At 37.8% G+C, this 20,554-nt stretch overlaps 1 long non-coding RNA gene across 1 annotated transcript in view; it reads left to right on the top strand.

Moving 5' to 3' along the window:
* Positions 1-3,780: 3,780 nt before the first annotated feature.
* LOC135225694 (uncharacterized) overlaps positions 3,781-20,554 on the top strand; it is a 44,634-nt gene continuing 27,860 nt past the window's right edge. The window contains exon 1 of the long non-coding RNA XR_010317069.1: positions 3,781-4,873. This is a non-coding gene — a long non-coding RNA (uncharacterized LOC135225694). The remainder of the gene's footprint in view (positions 4,874-20,554) is intronic.

Genomic DNA, 20,554 nt, shown 5'->3' with positions numbered 1-20,554 from the left:
TACAACAAAAAACAACCATGGTTGTAGCTTTTATCAGTTTTGAATATTTTCTATAATAAATACGATAAAGAGAAAAAATTAGTCCTTCGGTCAACTTTAACTCGACCGAGATGGTCGAAAACTGCAATTGTAAGCTACATCAATTACAGTCTAGTAATATTCAATCAATTACCTTCATTTTGCAACAAACGGGAAGTCTCTAGCACAATATTTTGATTTATGGTGAATTTTTGAAAAACGGCTTTTTTTTTACGTCCGCGCATTACGAATTCATGCATCATTTTGTGATAATATTTTCTCTGTGTTGCCTTGATCATTTTACAATGAGTTATATACCAAAATGATTGAAATTTAGTGTACAATACAACAGAAAAAAATTAACTCATTAGCTTTAACCATATTGTTCACAGCGCGTTTGTATACAATTATATATGAAATTTTTTGTTTGCTCTGTCATATATCCCAATATTTATATATGATAATATTTTTTTTCATTTCTGATGGTTGCATACTAAATTTCAGGCAATGAACAAAAAAGGAGCCAAAAATGAACTCTTAATCTTGAAACTAAGCGTGCTGTGATTTTTTGAAAAAACAAAAAAAAAAAAAAATTCCGCTTCGGCGCTCACTCCGCAAACGCTGCTGGGCATATGGGAGACGATTTTTAAAATACCGCTTCGGCATTTAAGGGTTTATATAAGCCAATTTTGGATGTTCAATGCATTTTGACTATGACATGTCAGTAGAGAAAAAATAGACACAAAACGGGAATCAGATTCGGACCCGACATCTGCATACCTAATTGAGCAATGTCAGGCTGCTGATGGCTATATATTTATGAAATAAAAACAATGAATATGCATCTTTTCTGTGATTCTTTAAAAACTTATACATTATAGTATCCAATATATTTTATGTATTCTCATATTATTATATCATTAAATACTAACAAAGTAGTCATTGTTTTGGATTAGAAATCAACTGATGGTGAATACGAGTTTATTTCTCCGTATTAATTCAATCCGGAGCGAATTTGCCTCTCTTCTAGTCAGCGTAAAATATCTAGATACTTTACTTATGTGAGACAAGGTAATTTTGTCATTTTACCATGTTTTTAAGTCGAAAAATATTAATTAAATACATCTTGTGAACTAAAAAAATTATTTTCTCTCAATTTTTTTTATTTTTTCTGTGTTTGATGGCGTAAGTTTTACTCGAATTATATCTTGCTTGCCAATGCACGATAAATAGTACTATATGGATGAAACTTGCAAAACTTTGGTATAGTACGTACCTTCAAACTTGACCGCAAAACAAATGAGAGAAAATTTGTTTTAATCAAAACTATTGGACATGAAAAGAACACATTTTACTGTTTTTCACTCCAATAAAAGAATAAATACGTAAAGCTCGTATATTCTGATGAGATAAAGTGAAAATATCAAACGAATCTGTTGATTTTTGTTTACGCATTAAACATGCTCTCAGCGCCATCTACTAAAAGACTAACCGAAAAAATTCCCAACCAAATTTTGTTCACAAACATTGTTTCAAAAACAATTTCGTTTTTAAGTGATATTTCCACTTGAAAACACTTTGTATAACGTAAAATAACCTTGTCTCATATAAATACAGTAACTAGAAGCAAGAAAGTCGCTCTGATTTGAGTTCAACACAGCACACAAACTTACTCGCAATCACCCTCAGCTGTTTTCAAACCAAAACATGAATGCGATGTTTTTGCATTTTACAATACAAACAAATAGTAATATGAAAATACATATATTGGATGAGTGAAGTAAACATATGCTTTTTAAAAGATCCATGGAAAAAGATGCATATCCATTGTGTTTGTATATCATACATACATAGCTATATGATTATTACATACTCAAATTTTGTATCTCATGTAAGTTTGCGACCCCTTTAAAATCAGCTGCAAAATTAGGGCTTCAAAAGTCGCATGATATGCGAGTATATACTGTATATTTTATATCATATGATAAGATCCTTAAGTTTATTATGGCAGTTAGTTCCAACTTCTCTTTCAGACTTCATTGTGGGTTACTGAAAAGAACTGCTTTTGTTTTTCAATAGAACTTTGAAAGAATATATTTGTGTCAGTTAAGTGGCAGGATATTCTGAAAAAAAAAAAAACTAATCTCAATGAATAATTTCCCTTTGGCTAAAGTAACTTATCACAAGGGATTACACTACTCCCTGGAGGAGAACTTTACTAAGTACTGGCCACCTTAAAGCGGTGTGGAAACACTACAGTCGACCCCCACCTATTCGCAGTTCTGGATTCATGGCTTCACCTGATCTTGGATTTTTCTGTGGAATGTAATCACCTATTTGCAGAATTTTTCATAGATAAATATTCACTTGTTACTGTATTTTCATGTTACTTTCATGTCTGAAAGTAACATGGTAAAACAAATAAAAATATGTAGGTATAAGCAATTTTAGCGGTGGTTTTTGATGTTTGAACTATCAAATAGGCAGTTAAAGTGCGTTCTCGACTTACAGCGATTCAATCTGACAGCACTTTTCAGCACCGTTAACCACATTTTGCAGCACCGTAACTTGTTGCATCAAGTTAAGGTGTCATAAGCGCTGGTGACGTGGTCAACAGCAAGAATAGGCATCAAGTTAACAGCGCTTATGGTACTGTAAAACCTGATGCAACATCAAGTTACAGCACCGTGTGCTATTAATGAGCCGTTACGGTGAAAAACCAACTTATGGCAGAAATCAAATTACAGCGAGGCGCCAGAATGGATCCCCCACTGTTAGTTGAGGATGCACCGTATAAGCGTTTTTAGTGGGGTGTTTAGGTATTTGTGGATTTTTAGTTGTTCATGGGGTCATCTGTGCTTCAGTTTTGAGCTCAGTTCATTTTGCCACCTCCCTTCCTCATGGGTGTCAGAAGTATATACCTCATTACATTCAGGTGTAGTGAAGGTAGTCAGATATACTTAAATACAAGCACTCACTTGACTCACACTGCTATCACTTGATATTACTTATTATTGCTGCCTTGAGGTAGTAATCATATCTATGTTGTCAAGTGAGTATTCATGTCAAGGAAGGCAGAGGCTGTAATTTGTAATGAAACAAAAGTTGTTTTGTAGAGTACAAAACCACTTCCTCTTTCCCACATGACTGGGTGGAGAGATGATGTGTAATCAGAGAACCAGATGTCAATTCTCGTTTAAACTCTTAATCAGTATGTCAAAGTACCTAAGTAATAGACTTAAGTAAGGTATGGTTTATATTTTGAGAAAGTTTCAGTTGTTAAAGGGTAATCCTCTATTATATGCACTACCTATCTTTTAACTGCTTTTCTGGCCTGGCTAAGCATTTTCATTCTGTATGAATGTTAAAACACCAGTTGAAGTAACATTTGAGTTTTTAATCATGCAACTTGTGTGTCTGAAATTCATTATGTTAGCCTAAACAGTTTTTTCTTTATTGGTGTGAGTGATAAGAGTTTAATCTTTACAGTCTGTAGTTGTATGTTGGGTATGTTTCTATGTGCATTCTACTAGGTCACACAAAAGATGACATTATGAATGTTAATGTTGAAAAAAGTTTGCTCAGATACATATCATAGATTGACACAAAAGAACTTAAAAGAAATCTGGTAGGTCAGTTAGCAATGGCTGTAATTGCATTTTATTGAGGTTTCCTTACATAGTGAGAAAACTATTTTAATAATTTATTCTTCTTTAAGAAAAATGTGAGATGAAACTGCAGCATTAGCTGTAGGACCATTATATACAATCATAGGCATGGAAGAGTTAAAACGACATGACATATAGTAGGATTTTAAAATCACTCATTTTTTGGTTTCCTTTGTGTGCTGGCCATGTAATACATGAAATCAGCTTTGGAGAGCTTGAGGTAAACCAATGATGAATCTGAGTATTCTCCCAGACCTATTAATTTCAGGTTTGATGTTTGTGCAAGATCTTAAAACTATTGGGGTGATAATTTTTGGAATAAGAATATTATATAATAATAGTGGCAATATATTCTTAGGATTTTTTTTATTGTATCTACTTTTCCTGCGCATGTCAGCATTGGGAGGGAAGGATTTATGAACTATGAAAGTGTACTTTTAATCTCTTCTTTAGCCCCATACCTATATTTGTAGATTTGCTTTTTCACCTGATTTTTGCAGTGCTTGTATGTAGTTTTGAATTTGTTTCCCCCTTTTGAAACTTGATTCCTGTATTCCAAGGTGTTGTTTCTGCTGATTGATTTGCAAACAGTTTAGTTTTATTTTGTTTTATTCTAATCTTCCTGTCTCTTAAGTGTTAGTGTTTTCATTGCTGTCTAAAGCTACCTCTCTTGCATGCCGCTATATATTCCTATAGACTACTTTTTCTCGCAAAACCATCACATTCAATGAAGTAAGTGTTCTTTATCTTCCTTTTTCCTTTGCCCATTATCTCTAATTAAGGTAGATTAGACAATTAGTATTTTATTGTGACAAAAAGCATGTCATTTTTCAGATGATAATATTCGATACATTATTATTAAATTAAATAGTTCCGTATTTTGCACCTGTATAAGTCATTTCTCAATGATATTTGAAAATTTCTTTGTATTGAATAAATCAGAATAATGAAATAGATACTTAATTTGTACATAGTACATCCATTGCTAATCGGTTTCCTTCACAGCCTTGGCATCCAGAGTGTGGACCACCAAGTGGCTATGGATCCTTTCATCACCAGTATTGGTTGGATGACCGCCTTATAGCTGTGGGAGTGCTGGATATTTTACCCCATTGTGTATCTTCTGTTTATCTGTATTACGACCCAGAATTCTCCTTTTTATCTTTAGGCACTTATGCATCACTAAGGTATGTCTGTTTTCATTTGAAATAAATTCCTGTTTTATATTTGTTATTTATTCTGGTTTACTAAGTTTACTTTTATAGTTTTACTTGAAAAAAGGAAAATAGCCAGGCCCAACAAAGATCAATTTATCTACGGAATTCAGAAATGAAAATGATTCTTGCTCTTGCTGAAAGCAAAGATTTTTCAATTAACATCATCATACATTTTATAAATAAGACAGGTTTCTTAAAGTTTTTTATTTTTTTTTTCTCAGGATTAATCCCTGAGAACCAGCCTGAGAAGAGTCTACTTAAGACTCAGAGGTCTGGAAAAACTAAACCCTATTAACCCTTAAACGCCGAAGTGTATTTCAAAAATCGTCTCCTGTATGCCGGCGGCGTTCGCGAGTGAGCGCCGAAGCGAAATTTTTTTTTTTTTTTTTTTTTTTTTTTTTTTTTTTTTTCAAAAAAAAAAAAATCACAGCGCGCTTAGTTTTTTCAAGATTAAGAGTTCATTTTTGGCTCCTTTTTTTTGTCATTGCCTAAATTTAGTATGCAACCATCAGAAATTTAAAAAAATATCATTATCATATATAAATATTGGGATATATGACAGCGCAAACAAAAAATTTATATATAATTGTATACAAATCGTGCTGTGAGCAAAACAGTTAAAGCTAACGAGTTAATTTTTGTTGTTGTATTGTACACTAAATTGCGATCATTTTGGTATATAACACATTGTAAAACGATCAAGGCAACACAGAGAAAATATTATCACAAAATGATGCTTGAATTCGTAATGCGCGGGAATAAAAAAAAAAGATGTTTTCAAAAATTTACCATAAATCGAAATATTGTGCTAGAGACTTTCTGTTTGTTACAAAATGAAGGTAATTGATTGAATATTACTAGACTGTAAGTGTTGTAGCTTACAATTGCAGTTTTCGACCATTTCAGTTGAGTTAAAGTTGACCAAAGGACGAATTTTTTCTATTTATCATTATTTATATGAAAATATTTCAAAACTGATAAAAGCTACAACCATGGGTTGTCTGTTGTTATATTCTACATGAAATTGCGCACATTTTCATATATAAAACTTTATGTAACAGCTAATTTAAAATGGTGCAAACATTACAACAATCGGACGAAAAAATTTCTTATTTTTTCGGAAGTTACCGCGCGGACGTAAGGAAAAAGTTTGTTTCATAAATTCACCATAAATCAAAATATTGTGTTAGAGACTTCCAATTTGTTGCAAAATAAAGGTAAATGATTGAATATTACTAGAATGTAATAGTTTTAGCTTACAATTGCGTTTTTTACCATTTCGGTTGAGTCAAAGTTGACCGAAGGTTGAAATTTTGGCACTTATCGTTATTTATATGAAAATATTTCAAAACTGATAAAAGCTACAACCATGGGTTGTTTACTGTTCTGTTCTACATAAAATTGCGCACATTTTCATATATAAAACTTTATGTAATGGCTAATTTAAAATGGTGCAAACATTACGACAATCGGACGAAAAAATGTCTGATTTTTTTTGGAAGAGTTACCGCGCGGACTTAAGGATTTTTTTTTTTTTTTTTTTTTTTTTTTTTTTTTTTTTTTTGTTTTTTTTTTTTTTTTTTTTTTTTTTTTTTTTTTTTTTTTTCTCTCATAAATTCACCATAAATCGAAATATTGTGCTAAAGACTTCCAATTTGTTGCAAATAAAGGTAAATGATTGAATATTACTAGAATGTAAGAGTTTTAGCTTACAATTGTGTTTTTTGACCATTTCGGTAGAGTCAAATTTGACCAAAGGTTGAAATTTTGGCACATCGTTATTTATATGAAAATATTTCAAAATTTATAAAAGCTACAACTATGGGTTGTTTTTTTGTTGTATTCTACATGAAATTGTGCACATTTCCATATATAAAACTTTATGTAACGGCTAATTTAAAATGGTGCAAACATTGCGACAATTGGATGAAAAAATTACTGATTTTTTCGGAAGTTACCGCGCGGACGTAAGGAAAAAGTTTTTTCATAAATTCACCATAAATCGAAATATTGTGCGAGAGACTTCCAATTTGTTGGAAAAGGGAATGGTAAATGACGAAGATTTACTAGAATATAAGAGTTTTAGCTTACAATTGCATTTTTCGACCATTTCGGGAGTCAAAGTTGACCGAAGGTTGAAATTTTGGCACTTATCGTAAGTTATATGAAAATATTTCAAAACTGATAAAAGCTACAACCTTGAGTTGTTTTTTGTTGTATTTTACATGAAATTGCGCACATTTTCATATATAATACCCCATGTAACGGCTAATATAAAATGGTGTAAAAATTATGTCAAAGTGACAAAATAATTTCTGAGATGTGTCGCTGATGCTTTTTAGTGCAAGAAGAAAGAAATTCACGCTTGCGCGCCTGGGTAATGATTGTAAACAATAAACGCCTTGATCCGTGAGCTCCCAGCATCCCCCAAGGTGCGTGATTCAAAAGTTTTCGGCTGGTAGGCCTATAACTATTTTTCCGCGAAAAGAAAAAAACTTTTATATCGACGCATATACGTCCAATCGGCACCCAACAGACAATTTATATCGACGTTTAATACGTCCAATTGGCGTTAAAGGGTTAATAATAATAACAAGATACAAGTCATAGGATGTTTACTAGCGGGACATCAGTTATCTCCTGTTGACTGTACAATTTTTTCACAGAGATTATCAGAAGTTAGAGTCATGGTAAATGGTCATTTCCAGTAGAGCTTTGAGACATTACTTGGACAGAACAAAAGACGAGGGGAGATTTTCATAACTTGCGGTGTTCAGTTAAGAATACAAAGAGACCTGTTAAAGAATGCCATCTCTTTCTTCTTGAGAGACACTATCATAGAAGCTCATTCGAAGATTCAGGAGAAAACCTTACCTTTACTGAAGGTAAAGGCTCAACAAATGAGTTGTAGCCACGTTCCTGGCTTTGCAACAAAATCTCTCTCTCAGTTCCATCATTCGACTTACTGGAAATGTCGACCAGTGTTTGCAAACCATGATGTTGAAACAGTGTTTGAGGACCATAGTACATACATTGGGTCCGTTTTCCTCAGCTGGCATGGTGCCAGGGAATGAGGGGTGGAAGTGATTCTTCTATTTTTCTCTATCTCCTCACCTTGTATAAGGTCATCGAGTTTATAGGAAGCCGGGGGGTACTTGGTACTTCTAGTACCCACCAATCATTTATTTTCATCAGTTGGATATTGGCTTTTTAATGGGGTCCGGCCGGCTAATGCCGTTTTTTAACGACAGACTTTGACATTCTACCACTTAATAAGGTGACTTGGACATCTCCAAACCGCATATATTTTCGCCTCTGACCTTCGGTTTGTGACGCCAGGGCGATTTATCCCGAAATAACCACTTTTCAAATTATATCTCCTCCCTTGATATTTAATATTAAGACCTGGGATTACTACCATATATAGACCTGATGTAGACCTCCAATCAAATGGAGAGTTTTTTTTTCTAAAAGTCATTTTTTTGCTAGATATGAATGTTTTTCAATATGGTAAAAAAATAAACCCTATAAATCACGAGAAAAAAATGTATAAAGACGAAACAAAAATTGGAAAAAAGGGCTCTATTTGATTGTTCTATAATGTCTTTCTGAGTTATATACCAAATTCCAATGTTATAGCTTTAAAACTAAGCGAGAAGATAGATTTTGAAGGTCAATAAGTATAGTTTTGAGATACAGGCGTTCAAAGTTTTCCTTCGTATTTCTATAAAGACAGTGTTAATAATTAATGATTATTATGAATGTATATTTCTTTTTTGTGTATTAATAACCAAAACTATTTTATTTATATAATTTAATCATAAATGATGATCCCTTTGCTCATATATCGTAGCCTGGGCACTGCTTGAGGCAAGATGGGGCACTCCTTCCTTCGTAACCCCCTCTCTCCCCTTCACTAACTCGGCTTATTACAGCGAATTTTCTTCTTCTGTATGTTAGCGAGATGTTTTCCTTGTATTTTCCTCTTTGGCATGATGACATTCTTGCCGAAACAAAGATAAACAAACACTAACTGCAAGAGAATGTCACAGGTGAAACTCGAAGATGTACTCTCTTTTTACAAGACAATTTAATAAATCATGATTATTAGAATTTCATAGTCCATTTTGGGTATTAAAAAACCAAACTATGTTATTTATCATAAATGAGATCTCTTTGCTCAAAGATCGTAGCCTTGGGCATAGTGTGACGTGTGCTGTCAAGCAAGAAGGGGGCGTTACTAGCAACCCTCCCCTCCCTCTTCACTAACTACGCGTATATTGATATTCTGTAATAATGCTTGAGCGATTTTTCTTCGTCTGTATGTTAGCGAGATGTTTTCCTTGTCTTTTCCTCATTGGCATGATGAACTTCTTGCCAAAACATACATAAACATAGTGAAAGCAAGCGAAAGTCACGAGGTGAAACTCGACAAGTATCTACTTAAAGTCTATGGTCGCACTGATTCATGGTTGAACCAGATACTCGCTTGTCGCTTCTGCGAGCCACGGAATCTCTACAGATGCCATTTCTCCAATTTCTTTGCCAATAATATCAAAATTTACGATAACAGAAGAAATATGCATTTTCTTGTACGGATGAATGTCTTTTTAGGCTTATTGAGTTATGTTTACTAATTACCTTGTAACTACGAAAGTAAGAGGAATTTTTGACGAAATATTTCGTATACGTATTCTCAATTGCCATATGAAGCTCCATGAATTTTTTCATGACTTTGCATTTTTCGCCCTATACCACTGTATATAGTGGTTCCGGCCGGCCCCCTTAACTTGGTGTTCAGGTAATAGTGTTTGGTTAGTTACGGTCGTGTCAAGCCCATGGGCAAGGGCAGGTTGTGTACTTTGGCAGTCATCAGAGTACTTTTTGAGTGCAAAGTTCCCACTGAAGTAGGGATAACTCCTGACAATACAGTCATGTTCCTATATGCCAATATGAGCAACGACCAGAGGCAGTATCTTCCTACTTTAGCTCTCTCACCAGGAAGGTTACAACAAGCATTCCCAAAATGCTAGCTTTGACTATTTCAGTTCATTTTCATTCATAAATGCTTAGGAGTAATACATGTCCATGAGTCCCACCCCCTATCAATGTGGGATTCAGCTATGTATATTGTGGCGGGATCACAAGCTTAAAAAAAAACCAAGTAGTAAATTCCCCTCCCCCCCCACACATAAACCTAAGCAATCCAGCTGCCAAACTCACCCTCTGTCACACTTTCCTCTTTACACTACAAAATACACGGAGGACAATTGACCTATACCTACACAAAAACAAAAAACAAACACAAAACACATGTACTTACCAACCACTCCAGATACTCTGGGCTATGCTGTGCTGTCCACTGGTCAAGATCACTGAGACGCCACCAACTACGAGAGCAAACCAAGAACCACAACCCCACAACTCAACAACAACACAACAACCAAGGACTACAACCCAACAACAAACAAGGAACACAACCATAACTCAACAACAAAGCAAACAAACAAGGACCACAACACAACAACAAACAAGGAATACAACCACGACTAAAGACCACTGCACAAACAATCACCAACACAAAAAACAACAACACAAAAGGCATCACACACATCCACTAACAACAACAAGAAATCACAACTTCTCACCAACAACAACTCACAACCACACCAAGAAACCACAACAGCCTGAACACAACAACAACAACAACCCTCAACCACACAACTCACACATCCACTAACAGAACTCGCAAGCACAACAAATCCACCAACACAGGCACACGCTCCAAATCAATTAACATCAAACTTAATAACCAACACAAATTAAATCAACACACAAACTTAAATGAATTTCAATGCCTTCACCAGTCTGCCGCCGACACTACTGTCTATCATCAGCTCTCACCAAAGACTGACCAAAAAATAATTCAAACCACAGAACTCCAAACTCCAACAGCACCAGCAGACAACGCAGAACCCACCAACCGCCAATTCAGTCACCAACCATCCATACAGCAATTACTCTCTCATCTCTCTCTCTCTCTCTCTCCCTCTCTCTCTCTCTCTCTCTCGCTCTCTCTCTCTCTCCACCTCTCGACATTGTCAATGGAACTCCATAACTCCTCCTTAATAAAATTATATACTTGGTAAGTTACTTATATAACTTAAATAAAAAGGACATTTTTATAATAAAATTAGATTTTATATATACTTTACCAAGTAATTACATAATCAGAGCCTTCCTCCCTTCCCACGGGATATGGACATAGAGCGTAAATGAACTGAGCTCATTAGCTACATTGTACCTATTCTTCCCCGAATGTGGGTTGGGCATTTACTTCCACCTAAAAACAATGCTAGTGCTACCTGAGTTCTAAATTTAAAGCTGCTGCTCAAATTAGAACCTATAGCTATGTAATTACTTGGTAAGTTATATAAAATCTAATTTTATTATGAAAATGTAATTTCAGGCTTTGATGATTAATGGGTTTGTACTGAAAAACTTCTTACAATGAAAAAAGATTTTACACAAACCTGAGGATAACTCAGTGCCCTCCAACCCTTCCACTCTTCCTTTAGATGGAGAATTGCAAAGAAAATTGAAAGAGCATGGTATCTTGGAATTGTCGTAGCTTTGTAGTTGGATTTTTCATAGCAGTGTTTCAAGTTGGTATACCCAGATGCCTTCTGTACAGTTAAGGCTATTTATAATGATTGGATTTAAAAAAAAAAAAACAAAAAAAAAAAAAAAAAAAAACTTGTTTTCTTCGTAAAAATATTAGTGGAGCTTTGCCCTTGTATTTTTTCTTTCAATTTTTCACTCTTTACTTAGGTATTCTATTGTGGTCCAAGTGATTACATCAAGAGAGCTTTAATGTTTTATTGTACCTTATTACATTGGTTTTGTGACACTTTTTTAGTACCCATAACACTAATCAAAATGTTAATTTTAATTATGCAACTTACCCAGTAATTACAAAGCTATAGGGTCTGTTTTTTGCAGCAGTATAGATTCAGATTTCTCGGTAGCGACATCGATAAGTGTGTAGGCGACACAATCTCACCCCCTAGTGAGAAGGTTTGGAAAGACACAGCCTATTAGCTCATTCCATTTCTGTGACTCCTAGTGTAAACATCCGGTGTTGGCAGCAGTTATTCAATTTTCGCCGGTTATTTACCAGATTTCGGTATACAAACCCAAAGTGGAATAACTTCAACCGAAAGTTTCAGGATGAATATTCCTTGTTTTATTGCTTTTCACTGAAATAGTACATCTTTAGTTTCCATTTACAGCGACTTAAGAGTTAATTGGTCAACTACTTTTTGACGAGTGTCGGACTATAATATGTAAACATTGTTTGTCGGGACAATACGAATATTGTTCGTATAACAGTTTTAGTAGCGATCTTTTGATTGAATCAATTTACAGTGAGTAACACAACAAGTGAGATGTCACTTAGCAAATAAGCAAGTAGCATAATAATGGAAGCACGGCATTAGCTATCTTCCTGATGAGTAGCGATAATGAATGTAAACATTGCGATCGTTATCAGAATGATGTTGGTGTTGATTTCATTTCCGCAAGGCTGTTGGCAGGTTATTAATAATTATTGTTTTAAGGTGTTTTCACCACTTTTGCTTATTAGCGTGTTCGCTACTGCAACAAATTTGCAATAAATTTAAACACTTATCAATCTATCCAAAATTAAGTGTAAAGGTATTATGTTGCAGGAGAGAATTAGTTATGATGGATTTTCAGAGGACAGTCTATTGAAATCCTATTAAAAGCAAGAATAAAATTATTATTGATAAAATATTATCTATAGGAAACAACTTTCTTTGAAAATGTACAAGAGCCCACTATAGAGAGATCATCCCTACAGAGAGCTGTACTTCAAACCAGTTAAGGGAACAAAGTAATGTTTGATTTACATGCTTGCTTAGGCTTGAATCAAAACAAAGCTGCTTAGCTAGACTGACGAAATGGTACGCTTGCCGTCAAACCTATTAGCTTACCTGGTGCCAAATTATTCTGGCTGATCTTGTCTTTAACCATATGTTTGACCTAAAATTGTCTTGCATTTATCTTATACAATAATACCCTGAACTTCCGCGATTCGATTTGTGCTTATTCACAATAGCGCGAACTTTTCATCGGAACCTAACTAATTACCATACAGGAATTCTTCACAAAAGCGCAAACTTTTGGGACCCTCCAGAAGCACTGCAAAAACCTGCAAAAGTGTTTATGTGTAATTTATTATGCAAATTTTTTAATTTTATACATTCAACTTACCTGCCAGATATATACTTAGCTTTAGACTCCGTCGTCCCGACAGAAATTCAAATTTCGCGGCACACGCTACAGGTAGGTCAGGTGATCTACCGTCCCGCCGCTGGGTGGCAGGAATAGGAACCATTCCCATTTTCTATCAGAATTTTTCTGTCGCCCGTATTGTAAACAACGTTTGCGGTACCTCCTGACTTGATTTTCGTTTTTCATCGCCATCGATCTTCTGGGCTGTCTTTTGCAGGGAAGTACTGGGTCTTTGGTTCGGCATACGTTTTTTTTTAGTAACTTTTTAATGTATTTAGCTTCGAGTTTTCGAAGAAAAAATTTACGTGAAACTACCGAATTTGTCGGTAGACACTCACATATTTTGCAATAAAGGGAAACTTTAATATCTATTCACTAATACGTGTAAGAAGTGTTAAAAAAGCTTGATTGAGGAATTTAAACACTCTAACTTCCTATTAAGGAAGTCAGAAAGCATATTACTAAAAACGCTTCCTTTAGAAGCGTCAATATGTCTCGTATTAATGAGCAATTAGAGTTTTAACAATGCTAGTAGTTGTTGCATCCTCATCACCTTACCTCACAGAAACTACAAATTCATCTTGTGAAAATTTGAAGAATAAATATAGAGAGCTCATAATGCGAGCTCTTAAAAACGGTAAGAAAAGTGAAATAATAATGTTTCCAAGTGCAGTGGAGGGTGCGTTCTGTTCGGCTCCATCTCACTCCCAGGCCTAGTCCTCTTCCAAGCTCCCAAGCCCAGAGGAGAAGGAATGTCGAAAGCCTTACGGAGGTTACGGAGAATCCCCACCGATCAGGCGTCCCCTCGGCAGGATCTGGAGCATCCCAGACTGCCAAGGAGGGCCATTGCAAAGGCATCCTTAAAAAATGTGCGTCTATTCATTCGATTCTTCATCTACATCCACCGAAAGACAAAGAATGGACATGTTTGGAGTTCGGACGATCTAGCGTGTTCTCGGAAAGTTAAGAGAACACTAAGTGCCATCTGGGCTAGAAGCGGGAGCCGCGTTCCAGCAGTCTAGCGCGAGCCACGTTTTAGCAGCCAGCAGCGAGCCGCGTTCCAACAGTCCAAGCGCGAGCCGCGTTCCTCCCTCCAAGCGAGAACCAGAGTCTGATCTCCTTTTTCGCTTTCTTCCATGAAGCGTGGAGTGGTGTCCGAGCTTCCTGAGAATGTTCCGCCTTCTCCCAAACAACTAGCTCCTATAAGAACCATCTTGGCGAGGAGCGCCAGGCAGGACAGAAGCCCTTTCCAGGCAGGAGGAACTTTCCGGGAGAGGAGATTAACATAGAGGAGCTTTCTAGGCGCAAGGCGCCTTCAAAGCGAAAACAAATGTCCAAGAGCGAAGAGCCTTAGAATCAAGTGGACAAACAGAAGGATCTTTCCATGGATCGTTCCGAGCAAGAGGCACCTTCCAAGAGTGAGGAGCCTATTAGGCGCTCGGAACTATCCAGACGCATGGAACCTTCCACAATAACGGAACGTTCCAAGCGTGAGTTTCCTTCCAGGCGCTCGGAACATTCCGAACGTTCCGAACTTTCCAGACAAGCGGAAGAATTTTCCAATCAGGAATCTTTTTACAGACGCAGGAACCTTCCACAAGAAAAATATAACGTTCCAGGCATGAGTTTCCTTCCAAGAGAACGGAACCTTCCGCACAAGCGGAACCTTCCAGACGCGCGGAAGCTTCCAGATATGAATCGTCTTCCAGGCGCTCGGAATTTTCCAAGCAGGAATTTTCTTCAAAACGCGCAGAACATTCCACACAAGCGGAATTTTGCAAGCGCTCGGAACCTTCCGCACAAGCGGAAACTTCCAGACGCACGGAACTTCCAGGCGCGGATCGCCTTTCATACGCTCGGAAGGAACTTTCCAAGCGGGAATCTTTTTTCCGGATGCGCGGAACATTCCAACGTCGGAACTTTCCAGGGCGCGCGGAACCTTCCGCACAAGAGAAACTTTCCAAGCGCGAAGAACTTTACCAAAGCGGAACGTTCCAGACATGCGGAATCCTCCAGACATGCGGAATCCTCCAGGCTGGGGTCGCCTTCCAACAGTTCTCCTCGAAAACGATCTTCCTCTTCAGGACTTCAGAAATCGGAAAGATCTGTTGTATCGTGCAAGAGAATAGAAAAGACTTCTAGTTCTCTTCCAAAGGAACAGAGAGAGTCTTTTTCCGCCAGTCTTTCACCGAATAGGGGCTCTTCTACTTCAGTACGTGAGTGACCTACAAAGGCGCAAGATGTCGCACAGGCGGCCGTCGCTTTTGTCAGAATGAATTCTTATACTGAGAAGCCCTTCTCCAATATTCAGAAGACTGCTGTAACAGGCAGTTCCTCTCAACGTGGACTCTCTCCTTCATTCATACTCATCGGCGTTAGGAATGACTGCGGAAAGGGAACATCAATTTTTCATTTCGTAAACCCTAGATCTGAACTGGAATCCTGTCCCTTCCGCGATTTCTTTGGAAATTATGAAGACTAAACGAGTGCCTGGATTAAATTCCCTATACTCTTTGTATCTTAATGGGTTAGTTCTCATTCACAAAGATCTCAATACTTAGCATATAGCTCTCTTGGACAACATTCGGAGGAGCTCTCATTCATTGATTAGAGGCTCTTCCAAGTAATAGATGCGTAGAATATGTCCTTTTAGTCTTATGTCCAAGAGATTAGAAAGCTTAAGAGATTGCTTTTTCTTCAATCCTCGGTTCTCACTTGGGATCTACTTTGGATAATACTATTTGTTTCTTTATTAACGAAAAGAACGAAGATAGTAAAATTTTCCATTCTCTCCTTGCCTCGGCAAGGAAAGAATGAAGTAGAGAATTTTCTGTATAGGAATACTGTATGGTCGAGTCATATGCGCATTCCGTAATTACTCTATGGTTGCCAACTGAATTCCCTGTGTCCTTCCAGGGATTTCCTAGGTAAGGATTACATTTAAAGGGTTTCTTATGACAACACCGACTCAGCTTCTGTATTTAAAGAAGGATGTTTCGCTTAAATATGCTTTATTGGATACTTCCTTAAGCTCGAGAATAATTTTACCATATTCCTTCATTGAATGGAATAACTGGCAACTCAGGAAGAATGTGCTGAGACAGCGAGAGAAGACTGCTGTCTCTGTAAGCCAATACAGTAACATCTGGTTCTTGGTCATGGTCGGTTGGTTACATCCCTCTCTCCTTCGGCATTGACTGACTGTACGTTTCTCTCCCTTACAATCACGGACTTAGCCTTGAATTGAGGGGATTTGTAGGCAAGCATGAATAACATTGTCTGAGTTTTTGCTAAGAAGCTTTCAATAGAAAGATCTCTTACAACCTTTCAATGCTGTTTACCGCAATGTAACAGAATTATAGATTATTCTACCAAGGTAGAGCACTATATTATATAATGCTTTCATGCCTACGAAAGCATAGCCTTATTAGAGAACGGAGCATGCTCAGTGAGGAGATGGATGAGTCTAATGGGAACCGTTTTCTTCGTGGCAGAAGTTTGTTTCCCTGAATGGACTATATTACGACTATAGAGTTTTTTCCTACCAAGAAACGGAAATAACATATAAGATGGCGCCGGGTACCATGACAGAGGTACAGATGTTCTGGCACATAGTCTAAAAGAATTGCAAGCATTTTAGTGGACTTGATATTTTCTCAATATAGCGAGTTGTTAACCAAAGGGTTCAGTAGCCTCTCTGACAGCAGGCTAAGTAAAGTCACGATTCGTTCCCGATTTCGTTCCCCGTCTAATTGAAAGGGGGTTCGATCCCAGGGAAGGACGTAAGGATTTTTTTAAATCAATTAGGCCAATTCCACAGCTCTCTCATATCTCAAGGAGAATCGGGAATCTCTTTTTCGCCACTGTTCGCATTAACAAGAGAGAACCTGTTTGGAACACAGACACGGAATGTAATGATCCTTAAGAGGTTCGCTGCACAAGGTTGCACGTCCGTGAGAATCTTTTCGATAATAACTATTTACGTCTGTCTACCCTTAGTTGGAAAGAGAGTTGTGGAAACTTGCGATACGTCTTCCTCATGCATCTCTTCGCAATGTTGAAGACGAAGAAGCTTCCTCTAGAATGCTCCCTTATTGGAATCTCGCATCAGATTCAATGGAGACTTGGCAATGGGTTCTTGCCAGCATAGTATGTCTGGCAAAAGAACTAAAACCCTCTATTCCTGACTCAACGCTTTCAGATAGTTTTCTCGTTGTCCAGACAGGGTACTTACATTTTCATCTACAGAAGAAGAGATGGTTTAAACGTTTGCCTACAGAGTCTTTGGGGTGTGATGAGGGCTCGAAATGCTTCCCAGAAGGTATTCAGAGGGATATAATAAAAGCTAAGAAATCAGGGGTCCGCCCAATTTCAGCTCGAGTCTCCCTTCGATTCCATTCCCGGTCTCCTTCCTTCCTTCGGGCAAGGAGAGGGAAGATTCTGCAACGAGAAACTTCATCAACATGTAAGAAGAGATCTTGTTAGCAACGGAAGTACTCATGAAGGATCCTCCTCGGAGGAAGACTCTTCTCTCTCGTACTGTTAGATATCCTATCGTCTACTGGATGTAGCTGACGACAATCACCTCCCCTGGCTAGAGGCCAAAAGCTCAAAGTGGAAGAATTTCTTCCACCCTTCTCCAGTCTCCTAATAAACTATTGTGGTTGTTCAGGACTTTCGGACAGAGTAGCGCCAGCCAGGCGCCAAATGCCAAAACAGGCGAAAAAACGCCAGAGGCAGACAGTTCAAAGGGACACTGTCATTGTCTGATGCGGAGAAGGAGAGGGCCTCCAACCTGGCGCATTAGGCGAGCAATTCAGACAGATAGAGTGTCCGAGATGGACATCGCCAAACAGCCTCGAGACTCTACCAAGCTCGAAGCTCCAGCAAGTGGGGAGGAGCCAGCCAGGCGCCAGGCACCAAAAAAAGCGCCAGCCTAGCACAGTGCGCCAGAAGCGCCAGCCTGGCGCAATGCGCCAAAAGCTCCATAAGAACTAGCCTGCTTCTGGCGCAATGCGAAGGAAGAGCTAGAAGCGCCAGACAGGCGCTAGGAGCCACCCAGGCGCGAGGAGCCAGCCAGGCGCGAGGAGCCAGCCAGGCGCGAGGAGCCAGCCAGGCGCGAGGAGCCAGCCAGGCGCGAGGCGCCAGACAGGCTTCAGGCTTCATCCAGAAGAGATCCATGTCAAAGAACACCCTGGTCTTCTTTGAGACAAGTGTGATCTCTAAAGCACTTCATAAGTGACTTGATGATTCCTTCAAACAGCTGAGAATTAAAGCGCATGAAGTGCGAGCTTTTGCGATTCTTGTTCTTTCCATAACAATATGTCATCAAAGGACATATTAGCTGTCACATACGGGAGATGCAACTCTGTGTTGACTTCCCATTACATGAAGGATGTCAAGTTAACCTAAGAGAGATCCTTCTCTCTTGGTTTATACGTGTCTGCGGATACGTTGCTGGGAGAGGGAGCCGACACTGATCCTTAACTAGTGAGTTAATTTTATTTAACGTAGTGTTTTTCTTGGGGTTGTTTGAAAGGAGTTTGGGGATAACTCTTTTCAAATTAAGCACTAACCCTCGTGTTAGGATCAGGTGATTGGGATTGGTGTTGTGCTCCTTAATTATGCCACTAGGCATAGGTGGGTATCTTGTCATATAAGTGGATAAGACCCCATTGACAAAGATTAGGTTCTGTTGAGTAAGTGGATAAGACCCCATTGACAGACCTACAAGAACTCTTAGCCATAGATCACATCCTCGCTGAGGCTCTTGAGACGGAGTAGACTCCTAAGCAATAGCTAGGTAGTCAACCCTCCGTCTAAACAGATAGGAACCAAGGTTTTATTTATTTATTACCTACAACGTATGTTGTTTACCTGTCTACTCGGTATTTAGCTGTCTCTTACCCACCACCGAGGGTGCCAATCAGCTAAGTATATATCTGGCAGGTAAGTTGAATGTATAAAAATGATATTGTTATGATACAATAAAGTTTTATACATACTAACCTGCAGATATATACGATTAATGGCCCACCCAGCCTCCCCGCAGGAGACAGGTGGTAGAGAAAAAATTCTGATAGAAAACGGGAATGGTTCCTATTCCTGCCACCCAGCGGCGGGACGGTAGATCACCTGACCTACCTGTAGCGTGTGCCGCGAAATTTGAATTTCTGTCGGGACGACGGAGTCTAAAGCTAAGTATATATCTGCAGGTAAGTATGTATAAAACTTTATTGTATCATAACTATCATTTTTAAAGTTTTCTCTATAAAATATTTATTAAAAATGTATTGTTTTTATTTTTGAACATACATAAATAGGCAGTTAGTGCATACATGTACTTTTATAAGATGTGATACCCACTCACAAAATTACTGCACTTTTCAAAAATGATATCCCTTCAAAAACTTTGTTTAATTTCTGAAGTATGTAGTACTAATATACCACAATTAGTATAAGTATTAAGCTAACTTCTAAAGGAAATTAAAATGATTGTAATTTTATTTAAAAGTTATTCCTTAAAAAAGGAATAACTGGTTGACTTAAAAATAGTTACAGTAACTACTATGTACATACATATCCACTTTTGGATGTATACTAAAGTTACCCCTAATTCATGGGATGCCATTTTCTTTTTCTGTCAGAGTAAGTTTTCTTTGCATCACTAGGTAAACTTCATAAGTCAGTGCTTTATGGCAGGGAGAAGAGTGGAACCCCCTGCCTGGCTAGATGGCCTGGTATTTCCTAGAACCAGAAGCCCAGACCAGATTTAACCCAAGATGTTATGGCAAGCACATATGTGTGTCGTCCTTGGAGTAGGACATCTTGCCATTTACCCTAATGGTCTTTTTCTTCTGAGACTCAGATTTAAGAGGAGCGTTTTCATCTTTTTAGCAAAGCTGATGACATTAAGTACAACCTCTACCTCATTAGCTTTCAAGAGATATATATCTCATATGTTCATTTCTCATTCTACCTACTGGTAGTATGATCAGTTATCATTTCTCATAGTGTAAGAGAATTTTTTAGTGTTAAAATTTAGGTAGTACCTTGAAAATTTTAATTGCTGGCATGGTATCGAGGAAGAAAGCATTGGATTCCTTCCTATTGTCCGAACATTCACCTGGTAGCGAAGGATCGAAGTTTAGGGAGCCAAGAGGGTACAACTTAGAGCACCCGACACATAGTGGATGGGTTGTGGTTTTTACTCCAGTGTAGGTGACATCATAATCTGGTTATGTTTTGTTATGGTACTGTGCCCGGGACAAAGGGCAAATTGTAGTCCTTGTGAGCAATTGGAATCATCCTTGCTACAAGGCTCCCCCTTAAGTA

Source organism: Macrobrachium nipponense, chromosome 13 (genome assembly GCF_015104395.2).
Source record: "Macrobrachium nipponense isolate FS-2020 chromosome 13, ASM1510439v2, whole genome shotgun sequence".
Taxonomy (NCBI): Eukaryota; Metazoa; Arthropoda; class Malacostraca; order Decapoda; family Palaemonidae; genus Macrobrachium; species Macrobrachium nipponense.
This window is presented reverse-complemented; position numbering and strand designations above follow the sequence as displayed.